Source organism: Pholcus phalangioides, unplaced genomic scaffold (genome assembly GCF_987345545.1).
Source record: "Pholcus phalangioides strain wild (caught in Gottingen) unplaced genomic scaffold, Ppha-v1.0 ptg000008l_1, whole genome shotgun sequence".
NCBI lineage: Eukaryota > Metazoa > Arthropoda > Arachnida > Araneae > Pholcidae > Pholcus > Pholcus phalangioides.
In genome coordinates, this window is record NW_028301601.1 from 53,589,478 (window position 1) to 53,602,568 (window position 13,091).

At 32.8% G+C, this 13,091-nt stretch overlaps 1 protein-coding gene across 1 annotated transcript in view; it reads left to right on the plus strand.

Annotated features, from left to right (window-relative positions):
* The first annotated feature begins 749 nt into the window (after positions 1-749).
* Positions 750-13,091, plus strand: part of Mip (Myoinhibiting peptide precursor) — a 163,865-nt gene continuing 151,523 nt past the window's right edge. The window contains exon 1 of the mRNA XM_089234918.1: positions 750-889. The gene's annotated coding sequence lies outside the window, so the exon portion shown is untranslated. The remainder of the gene's footprint in view (positions 890-13,091) is intronic.

Here is a 13,091-nt window from a genome sequence, read left to right on the forward strand (position 1 = left end):
GAGCTGGGATCTATAATTGGAAATTTAGATTTTTTTTTGCTAAGGGAAATTTGAGTTTGATGTGAGGCGAAAATTTCACGAGTGTGTAAGTGTTGTGTGTGTGGGGAAACTGTTACGTATAGGAACATGATTTAAGTTATCAAAAATTGGTTTCGTCGAATAAATCAAGCTAAATTACAAACTTCTCCCGTAAATTTTAATCGAATTTTTATCGGATTGATCGAATCGATTAACTCAACTGCGATTAACCGACCCGATTAATCGGAACAGCTCGAGCTTTTGCCTTTTGAAAAATCCATATTTCATGATTACAGTATGAAAGAAAGGGAGTTGAATTTCCACTTGATCTTTCATGTGGTATACAGATACTAAAAACGAATTTGGTCAAATTTTACGGTAAAAATTGACTAAGGAAAAAAAGTTTGAAAAATAATGCGCAAGTTATAGCATTTTGCCACCTCAATTTGAAAAAAATAATAATGTTTTTAATGGTACTTTTCTGCTAGAGCATATTTTTTGAGGCCTTTTGTCCTTAATTCGCCGACTACATTAATTTTGATATCAATAATAATTCCCGTTTTTTAAGACACAGGAAAATGCGGGGAAAAAAGATACTTTCCGGAGTGTTGGCGATGACTTGGCATACTTCGTAGAAACTCCATGAGCTGCGATGATGTGTGAAGGTATCTCAACTTGCAACCCTACGTCCTGGTGGCGCTGAATATAAGAAGAAATAAACTCCGCTGTCCGAACTCTCTTAGCAAAAATCCCTGCCGGTTGTCCGTCGAAGGTTCCTTGGACTCCCAGGACAAAAGAGGAGCTCACAAGTCCGCTGGACGTTCATAGAAAAAAAAGGAAGAACAATACTCTTCTGATCTCACATTACCTAGTAAGTCTTTTATTAATATTTCCTAACATTCAAAATCGAAATTTCTGAACTGGTTTATATTTTACGATTTAATACAGAGATGTTTGAAAACTAGTTAAGAGTTTCCAATGAAAAACTCATTCAAAGAAAACTTTTTAAGGATTTTTCTTTAACTATATTGCAATATGTACCAGCGAACACATAGTTTTTTGCGTAATGTTCAGTGAAACCTAGCTAAACGATACTCGATACAACAATGAATCCTTCTACAACGACATCTTTCCAAATCTTGGAAAAAAGTTTGGAATTGCGTATATTCTAATTTTAAACTCCTCTCGATACAATGGTAAATCCCTCTATAACGATATTTTTTGAGGATATTTCAAAGCCACTACGACTTTATATTTCTCTCAAAATCACCTTCAATATATATTTAAAATTCCTCGACAGTTTTTGTTCTTTTGCGGCTGTCTAATAACATCGGTGCTTTGCGCTATCTACGCTCCGAAAGTGTTATTGAAGTTGCCAGCGAAGTTACTTTCTGTGAAGCACACTAAAGTATTATACAATAAACTACTTTACAGGGTGATTAACTAACTGAATTTTATTAATCAACTAATATCAATTGGAATTTCTTACTGTAAATACGTATTAAAAGAAAAAGTTTTATTGCTGTACTAGCAACGCAAATTGGAAAGAGATGACAACCATCGATTTACCGATGCCTGTTGATAATGCTGCCTCTCGATATAACGATAACCCTTCTACAACGTGCCTATATTTTTTCTTGGTCCGCAGAGTACCATTGTATCGAGTTTTCGCTGTTATTACTTGTGAACATTATTACCACAGTGTATTCGTTGAAAGGCACCGGAATTTCCTAGTGCGGATTATATACCGCTACAAATTATCTGCGGGGGTTTTCTTAGTAAACAAAATTATGTTCAATGAATGAACTCATAACTCTTTCGTATCGAGATTTTAAACTTTTCAATCCTCGTTAGTCTCCATATAAAGATCCGTCATGTATTTTTCTTGTTATATATATATTATAACTCGTTCGAAAAACGTGGCAAAATACATAAAATAAATATATTTATAAAAAAATTATCATCAATAAACTTATTTCATATTATTCAAATTGACAGCAATTCCGTGGTGAATTTTTATAAAGTGTTTAAAGGCAAAATTTACTATAAAGTAATTTATATTCTTGATGCGTAGAGATTTATGAACCTGGAAAAATTGTAATTTATGTAAATAATTATTTTAATGAAAAAATTTAAATATATATATATATATATATAATGATACTTGTGAATTTGAAAAAAAAAAACCTTCAAAATTTTACTAGTCACAAATTGTACGCAAGATAAATGATAAAAAGCTCGAAAATATGTTGCATTCATTATAAGTAAAATAAATTAGTACCTTTCTTAGTGATATCAAGTTCCACAATATGAAAAAACTTCATTGAAAAATTGTTAAAATACAGTTTCCAACGCTTGTAGGATTTTAATTCAAATTTTCAATTCATATTAATGCATATTAATCATGTAATTACTAATCTTTGGAAGTTTACAAAAAAAAACCCGATTGCTTGCTAAATGCGAAGAGCCAATTCGCAATTGTTGAAATGCAATTTAATTAATAGATATTCGAAAAGTTTAAGGTTAATTTTAATTTTTAATTTATTGGAGATTTTGATTTTTTGTTTTTGATACAAAAAGTAATGTAAGCGTCACAACGATGTAACACCGCGTATAAGCATCTATCATTATATATTTCAAAACGTAAGTACTGTGACGGATAAGCAGGAAAATGCTCATTTATATGTATATTAAGCAAAATTTAAGCAAAATTATTCTTGGTTCTCTGATGTTAGGAAATCAGTTCACGTTTTAACAATTAAATTTAGTTTAATATCAAATTTTTAAATAGTGAAATAATTATTTTTTCACTCATGAAAAAGTACCTTGTGTAAAATATTTCTGTGAGAAATCACCATTTGAATAGATATCGTAACATAACATTCTATAATTCACGTTTCCTTTTCGCATTGATATCCATTTAACGTAATGTTTCTGATAGTAAACGTCGTCATACAGGGTGTCCTGTAAGTCCTAATTCGGCCTCTATCTTATCAACCGTTCGTCGTAGAGGTATACATCTAATTTGAAAAAAAATGCTCAAAATGTGTTCAAGAATCACTCTGGTCCAGTTTTGAGAGCGAAAATACAGTGTGTCACAAAATAGACTAAATTTTTATACAGTCCCCTGTCTTCTAGTATTCAATTTGAAGGTTGTTGTCCTGTCTCTCCTGAGGCCGACAAGAAAAATTTACACTTTCCTAAGTTGTAATATTCTGAAGTTAAATATTGAGATACAGTCGAATCTCGTTTTAGCGAATACTTGTTATAGCAAAAATCTCGTTTTAACGAACACTTTCCCGTTCTCCCTCATAAGTTTACATAGGAACAATGCAAAAACTTGGAATCCTTTATAACGAAATTTCGTTTTTTAACGGATTTCTCCGGTCTCTTGAAGTACGTTATAATGGGATTCAACTGTATTTGAATTCAAATCTCGGAGTAAAGTTGACAAAGAACAGCATAAACTGACAGGCAATGCTTCTTTCCCCTTATTAATTATCCTATTCCTTCCTAACCATTTTTCTGATTTTCGAATTCAAATATCTAAGTGAATATTACACTTAGAAATAGGGACTTTTTTGTGGGCCTCTGGAGAGACAGGTAAACTGGATATTAGAGATTTATATTCACTTGGATATTAGAGGACAGAAGACCATAAAAAAATGATTTTTTTCAATTTTGTGAAACACTGTATGTTTTTTTAAAAATGTAACCATACCTCAACGACGATGAGATAAAGGCCTTATAAAATGTAATAAAAGAGATATTTTCTATATTACATAATTACAGTCGTTATAACGACCATGCGTTATTGCGACCGTTCCAGTCCAATGACCGGTACGATAAGTCTCGAATTTTTCATCATCTACCCCCCCCCCCATGTTATTTTTCATTCAATATGACGACCTAAAAAGAACAATCTAGTACAGCGTTTCTCAACCTATTGTCCGCGAGGATTACACAGGTGGTCGATCCACAGGCAGAGTTGGTAATTTAATCGTGACCAAAAAATGATGTTGCAATTGATATAAATACAGTAATACATCTTCGTTCTCAGGGTAACCATATCTCAACGGGAGAAATACGGGGAATGGCAATACTAAGTACGGTATATGATTGCAGCCAAAAAATGCAGCTTTCGACGAATTTGCCAATTGAAGCTGGAATTTTTGAAGGACGGAGAGGTAGAGAGCTGCTGCAAATCGCAGTAAAAAAAAAATTGTGTCAAAAAATATACTTCATCATGACTAGTGTGACCATATTTCATTCGTAAAAATGTACAATTATTGGGAGTTTAAATTCGGCGAAATATAAAACACCGACAATTTCCATCAAAAACGTTGCCGTAAGTCGAAAAATTCACCAATTATTGCTCTAAATTATCAATTAGAGGGAAATTAGTAATTACTAGAAATCGTAATGAATTGAAATGTAGTTTATACGGAAAAAACATAGATAATGTGACAAATATGTTCAGTATTTGTAGTCATAATTATCATGACTTAATTTATAAGTGAGGGAAATAATCTTCGTTCACAATTTCAGTAAAAATTGAAAATTCAAATTATGCTTCGTTGGACAAAAAAAAAACAAAAAAAACGGGACAAGTACATAAAAAAGTGAGAACGACCGAAATAACAGGAAAAAAAAACTCAAGATACGGGACATTCAAGATAACACGTGTATTCTATTCTTGAATGTAAATATGTCTTATTCTACGGGTCATATGATCATGCCACTGATGCTGTTAGTGGTTAGTCAATTTGTTTCAGAAATTCAACTGGTCCTAGGGTTCAGAATGGTTAAGGAAAACGCTGTGTGTAATCCAATACAACGTCCTATTACTCAACTCTGCCGCGCCTACTTTTCCGCAGAAATTTACAAAAAAAATCTGTTTTTCGTTCGCTAAAATTGTGTTTAGTCTTGATCCTTGATGTTGGAAAATTTAGCAAATTAATTAGTGCGTGAATATATAATTAAATTATTACAATTTTGTAATTATTATTTTTAAAGCTGCTGCATTTCCATTGAAACAACTTGCATTATAACAAAAAACTAATAACATAATATTTTTCATTCTGTCCAAGTATCAATTGTCTTTAAAAAAATTTAGCGTTCAATATAACATACGTTTGCTACTACAAAACCAGACATGCACCTCGTCCAAACATATGTTTGCTGTGTAACGGAGGGGGAGGAGGGGTCGTTATAATGGACGTCGACGGTATACCGGAAATATATACAGTAGAAACTCTCGATAACGGACACGCACGGGACCAAAAACTTTGTCCCACAACGGGAAGTTTCCGCTAATAGGGAGGTACGATATACATTGGAACTCCGTTTATACGACGTTTTGCTTCGGTCGCAATTCGCTGGTTATCAAAAATTTATATGTTACTGTAAAAGTGATACACCGGTGGTTTATGCATAATCACCAATCCTGTCGATTAAAGAAAGTTTGATTAAATTTCAGTAAGTTTATCACTTTTACCGGTGATTATACATGCATAATTCCTAAATAAAGTTAGAAAATCTGATAAATATGGAAAAATTTATATAATCTTTCTACTCTTCATTAAACCAATTAATTACTTTTACCCGTACATGATACGTGCACTATACGTATTTTGCAATAAAAACTGAATTATATTAAGTGTGAAGAAAATAAAAACATATACGTATATAAAAACAGTTATAAGTCTTGTAATGTTGGTTTTCTTCACACGTATCAGCAAACAAAACCAACACACATTACCATTCGAATTCATCATCATGTTCGATAAATTAAGTAATTAATTGATGATTTATCATATTTACAAACACGAGTTCGGGATTAAACATAATCTCAGTTGAATATGATAAATTGTAGGTTTATGACCAAAAATATATAGAGTTCAGAAAAAAAAGAGTAACAGTGTCCGCTATCGAGAGCATCCGCTAACGAGGAGTGAAATACATTAATACCCTATTTCATGGGACCGGGGAGGGGCAAAAAAGTGTCTGTTAACGGGGAGTATTCGTTCCACTGTATGTTCATAGAACTAATAAGACTAAAATATGTAATCGGAAAGCTTTGATTATTAATCGCAATTGCACTCGAGTTTTCAACTGGAGATAGATCTATCTCAATCTTGAGAGCTGTCTTTCCAAAATGAATATTCCGGAACAGAGATTTTTCATTTCGGATTATTTCTGGACGTTTCTCAAGGATTTCGTACCATCTCCGATTTATTCCCACGTATTTTTTACGAGAGGAAGAGGAATCGTGTCGGAAACGATATCGAATCCATTTGTACGAGTGAGAATGAAGGAACCAGAGCTATTTGGCTCCAAATTTATCATTATTCACCGCGATGGGATTTTCTGGTTGAGTTGGACAATCTTCGCGGCTGGTAGACACGAATTTATAGTTGTCCATTCAATCACGTTCATTTATCGTCGCCTACTGCTGAATGGTTCGACATTTTCCATTGTGTGTGGAGTCGAATTGGTTTCCCCTCTTTGGGACTTTCAAGTAAACTATTGAAACAGCGCTTTTAGTTTGAATAATGGCTGTAATAGTGTGTGATATCAAGTTCAAGAAGTGTGTTTCGGTGTTTTTTGTGTTCAAGATGAAAACATATGATATAATTCAGTCCCTATATTAATGATATAACTCAGCTCAAATATAACTCAGTCATGACATTTATCTTTAAAGTAGCAAAACTTGCATCTGCGGATGTATAATCCGCAAATTGGAAATTTTCAAACAAGGTTGACTATGCATTTTTTATTGAAGTGAAAATAATAGAAGTAAATTATAGTCTGTTTCAGGTTAACTTTGCAGTGAAGAGAAAGGTAGAGAGTGTATTCCTTCGCCGCAAAATATAGTTCTCATATATCGGAGGTTTAAGATGAACCTTTATACAGAATATTTCGATTTTTTCTATGATTTTGAGAACTCCAACCTTTAAAATTCGGCCTGTAGTGTAACTTTAATCCCAGAAATTGGGCTTGCAAATTAAAGATATAACATAGTTAATTCCTTCGACATCGAAATATGTTGGATTTAATGATTTAGCTGAGAGAAATCCTCAGAATAACACATACTCACTGAAACACTCCTCAAAAATCTCTGATGAACAAAGTTTGGCAACACCTTGACAATGCCATGAGGAATTTAATCGAAAAAAATCTCCACCAGAAGTAGAATTATCATATTTGCGAGAAGTATGCGGAATTCTTTGGTTTTTACAAGGACACAAATGCTGCTTGTTAGCAAAATATCAACTTTTTCATTAAAGCGAGTTATCAGCCTATCATACCAGGCTCTTCAGGGGAAAAAAACACCCACACTCATTAGAACCAATCAGAAGTAGTGAAGACAGAAAAAAGTATTGATTTAATCCCTTCGCATTGCCTAAATTCACGGGATTAATTCATATAAGTTTTAACAACTAATTAATTCATTAAAAAAAGGTTCCTTTGCTGTTGAGTTATATTTTTGTAATCCTTCTGAAGAGAAAACACAAACCCCCCTAATCACCTACCTTCCCCATGTTGAATTCAGCTCTTATTTTACGCGATATTGTCTTACGCGGGTATCTTGCGGAACCAATTAATCGCGTAAAGCGAGGGACGACTGCACTGTAATTTTTAATTGATTTAGTTTGTCTATTATTTGCCTCATGATGCACAATAGTAGGGAGTGTGAGAACCAGACTGTAGCGAAAAAAAATTGAATGTAAAATAGTTACAAAAAATAATCGTTAAATAATGGAAAAAACATGTTTGTTTCTTCAAATAGGTTTCATTGAGAGTTATTTCTTTGGACAAAATTGATTATTATTATAAGAAAACCATAAAAAACGTGTCTATAGGCTTCAGTAATATTACTATGAAAAATGTGATATTCTATTTATGGACCTCGAAAGAATTAAGAAGTTTGCCTTAAAAAATCACACCGAAATATCAAAAACTCTAAGAATAGTAATTATATGCTTGTGATACCACGCGCTCCGAGCTAATACTTATTATTTCATTAGTCTCTCTATATTATTCGGAAAATATTAAAGCATGTAAAAAGTACTTCGAAGTTCAAATGTCACAATGTAATTTAAAATGCGTTTTTTTTTAAATATTTTGTACTGAATTCGACTGAAATATTTATAAATAGTATAATTCCGTTTTTTAAATTGATTAAAGTTTTTAAAACAAATTAAAAATTTTTTTAGTTAAATTCATCAAATCACCTTGTGAATGGTGCCGTAAGCACACGTTATGAAAAACTAAAAACACGTTATTAAAAGAAAACTTTTTCATAATAATAGAAAGAAATATTTTAAAATAATATATAATGATATAAATATTCACGTATTAGTAAAAAAGCAATTTTTACGAAAAGCCAACGGAACGCACAGAATATAATAGAAAAACAGGAAAAACTAATCATGAAAGATGAATTTCAATCAAGTTTTGAAGGGAAAAAAAAAAGGAAAAAGCGTACGTGAATCAGAAATACTTTGTGAAAGTGAGCAAAGTATCGCCATTTAACATCAATATCAAGAGATAATGAGAAAAAAAAAAGTAATTTTTTACTGAATTTTTTGTACAATAGTAATTTTAATGACTTAGAGAGATCGAACATAATCAACAACACTCATGCTATCACGAAAACAAAAAAATCTTATCATTATCAGTTTTCTAAAAGATAAACAAACTTTATCTCAAACTGTTAAAAGAACCAATTTTATCTTTAAATACTTTAATTTCTTCTCAATAATAATTAAAAAAAATACGATTTTTCCTGTATCTTCCCTTTAATTCTGATATTCGTTGGAGTCAGAAGAATATTTGAATCATTATATACGCACTTTTTTACACTAAATGTCTCACTTTTGTATTCTTAGTCTTTTTTAATACGATTATTATGATATTCAACAAGTATTTTTCTATATTATTTGCATTATTTGGATATATAGGGTGTTTCCAAGATTTATCCGATTTAAAAAAAAAAAATTAAACTATTCAACTTTTAATCCGTTTTGATCGAATAATGTATGGGTAAAAAGAGGAAAATCTCGAATTTCACGCAGTTGCCGACAGGTAGCGCTAACGCTCTTTCTTCGGCCGCTACTTCAGTGTTTGTCAAGATTGGCTTTTCTCACGGTTAGAAACCGATTCGGAAGACTTCATTTTCCAGCAAGACAGGTTCACCAACACACTAGAGCTTGGACGCTCGAGAACTTTTCGTATTCCTGAACGATGGATCGGCCGTACGGGACCTGACGATTCAGTTAAGCCTCACTGGCATCCAAGATCACCGGACCTCACAGTGTGCGGTTTCTTCTTGTGGGGGGTTTATAAAAGACTACGTTTATGTGCCTCCTCTTCCAGCTACATTAGCCGAAATGAAGATACGCATAACAGCAGCCGTGGAAGCAGTTGATGCAGACATACTCGCAAAAGTTTGGGATGAATTTGACTACCGTATAGACGTATGCCGTGCATTCCAAGGTGGACATATTGAGCACCTTTAATTTAGTTTGTAAAAAACTTTATGATTAGCCATGTAATATAAAATTAATCTTAAGTGTCTGTTTTCAATATTTTTTGTAGTATACGCATTTAAAATCGGGTGATTCTTTTTGAAACACTGTGTATTTAGAAATTAACCTTCTATGGTCTAAAGTATAATTATATATACATGGCAAATGCATGGTCAAAAACCTGTTAAACCAATTTGTTTTCACAATTCTCTTGGTATTTTAGAAAGCACACCTTTTAGTGTCATTTCAGAACAAAATACGGCTGTATTAACGTACACACTTTTTAATCTAGAAAGGGACGACTTCTTGTCGGTGTCATTTTTTGAGATCTGATGAAATTTTTCATGTTCCGAGATTTCTGAAATCTCTCGCACAAAATTGTTCTAATTCTAAATAAAATTCATGATAAAAACTATTCAACTTTAATAAGCAAGAATTTATCTGTTTATAGATAACAGTAAAATGAAGGAAAAGTGTATATTTTACTTACATCGTAACTAATTAGAAATTTTATTATAAGTAATTAAGTTGCTGTGCTGATGTATTATTTCAATTTAAATTATGCTACTAGCATCCGTTTACATCCGTTGAAGTAAAAAAAAATTTGTAATTTTAAATAACGTTATATGAGAGGTGCACTTTAGAGCAGAGTTCTTCAACCCATGGCCCCGGAGCCCGAATTGTGTCCTTCGGAGCTTTTTGTTGTGGCCCGCCAACTATTATGAAAAAATATCTACCCACATAGAAAGCGATTGAATTGCAAAAAAAAAAATCTTTAAAAAGTGCCTCTTACTATTGAAATCTGTACTGCTGTATTTAGGACTGTGAGATATTTTTTAGATTCGATTGTAGAATGTTATGTATTTAATACATTAAAAGTGTCGTCGTAATGAATTCGGGGGGAACCGGGGCCAAAACACTTTTTGTGACTCATGATTTCATATACAGTTCATATCATAATTTTCATTATTTTTTTTGAAAAAATTAATTTCATAAATTTTTTGAAAAAAAGTGATCTCATAATTCTTTGGAAAAAGTGATTTCACAATTTTTTTGAAAAAAGTAATTTCATAGTTTTTTTGAGAAAAGTAATTTCATAGTTTTTTTGAGAAAAGTAATTTCATAATATTTTGAAAAAGTGATTTCATAATTGATGAAAATTTAATAATCAATGAAAAAATAGTTGCAGAATTACTGAAAGAAGTTACTGAAAGAAATATCTACCGAATTCCTTAAAGAAATGATTTCATAATTAATGAAAATGTAAATTTAATGAAAAAAATAGTCTATAAGTTCCTGAAAATGGTGCACCCCATAAAATAGAGGTCTACAACCCATGACCTGCGAGCCAAATGTGGCCCTCGAAGCTTTTCGTTGTGGCCCGCCGACCATTTTGAGAAAATACCTACTTCACATAGAAAGCGATTGAATTGCAAAAAACTGAAAGAAGTAATTGCAGAATTCCCGAAAGAGATTATTTCATTATATAATGAGAATGTAAAAATCTAATGAAAAAATAGTTTCACAATTACTGGAGCAAACTTCACATTTAATAAAAAAAATGATTTCAAAGTAAATAAAAGTGTTCAACATTTAATAGTTAGAAATAGTTTAAGGAAACCTGTTGAAAAAAACGAGGAATTCCACGGTAATGACTTGGCGGCCCGCGGGCTTCATGGGGAATTTTAATTTATCCCGCAATGTGTCTGAAAGATTGAAAACCCCCTTGAGGAATAAAACAAATAGGAATCTTCCAAAAATGATCAGAGATTATTTGAACCAAACATAAATAAACCAAAAAGCGAAACTGAATTGAAATTTCACAGGTAAAATCTCAAAAGATTTACATCGTATAAGTCCATGAAATTCTCCGAGTGTATACCGAGTGTAACTTTGTTTTCCCTCACTAATGTAGTTTCGAATATCTCTGGTAATGTTGGAATATTTCATTATATTCTACAGCGTATACGGAATGTAATATCCCGTGGCATTCAGCAGCATGACTCTATGATGCATCAACTTATATATTATTTTTTGAATATTCGCTTGGAGAATACGCGTACAATATGTACATACGGAATTTCTTGGAAAGTAGTTGCGGGATATTTTACGTGGTTGGAAGTTCGACCGAAGATGCCATTTATATGCAGCGGAATCCATCGAAAGAACGTTTTGATGTGATTTAGTATGTTCCGGAAGCCATAGCTATTTTTCTTACGGGGGAGGGAATATCATGCATAAAAACGGGCTTGTTCTTTTCTTTCTCTCTCTCTCTCTCTCGTGGGTGTCTTTTATAAATTCGGGCAAAAACATTCACATTTCCATTCGTGCCAATGTTTCTCAGTTTTCATGCACAGAAAATATCTCAATAACAACATATTTTTATCAACTGCGTCGAGAGGAATCTCCGAACTGTATCATTCGGTTATTATAATACGGAAAGAATGATAGTTTTGATACCATAAAAGTTCGAATATCAAACTTATGATCGAACATGCAGTCAAACTCTCTTATAACGACCTAGGTTGCAACGACAGCTCCGGCTATAACGACAATAATTCACTTTGTGAGTAATTGTTATAGAGTGCAACGCCAACGAACCTTGCCGTCAATAAAAACCCAACGATCTCGATATATAACGAACATATTTCTGTGGTGTTCGGTCAGAACGTGACACCTCCAAAATCACATTTTTGAGATATAAGCATTTTCATTGCCATTCAAAAATGAAAAATGAAGCATACACACAAATAAAAATGGAAATATCATACATCAGCATGTTGTTTAGCCGTACGCACGCATTTGTGCATTTATCTCACTTCTAATTAGTTATAAAGACTTGCTTTCAGATGAAAAAGCCATTTTTTGGAGATATCATGTTCTGACCAAACACAACAGATTTTTGATGCTTTGCTTTCGTTTTCATGGCGTTTTTCCGAATTAATTCTTAAGATTCGTTTATAGGAGTCAAGTGAGATTTAGTAATTAACAACATTTTAATTTGTCAAGTACTTCAAATTGTATGCAGACGTCAAAAGGTCATTAACACGCTGTTAAGTTGTCAAGTGATTTAGTTGAGAAGTAAATAAACCTGATTCTATTTTCTCGGTTAATTCAACCTATGCGCATGCGCCAGTGGTCCTCGAATAGAAATTATCCGATGAGCATTTACTAAATACACTTAACGTGTGGACACGTTTTTGAGAACTTTCCACAACTGAAAATTTAGTTAACTGCTAAATCACTTACCGCGTATAAACGGGCTTTTACATCGGATCCATACCTGCAGCGATACGTAGATTTAACCAGTGGAAAAAACCGGTTTTGAGGTGTGGCTAGCACAGCGCGGCCACCTCTCCAAAACCAGTTTTGCACTGCTCAGAATCGCGTAGCGTGGCTGGTGTGGACCAGCACCTCCTAGAGATGAAAGGCCTCTGCACTGCTTGCCATAAACGTCATTCAGACTACCTAGCAAGTTAGTCACATTTTTAAACACGGCATCCTATTTCGTTTCTTCCTATTTTGGCGTAGAATCTTCCT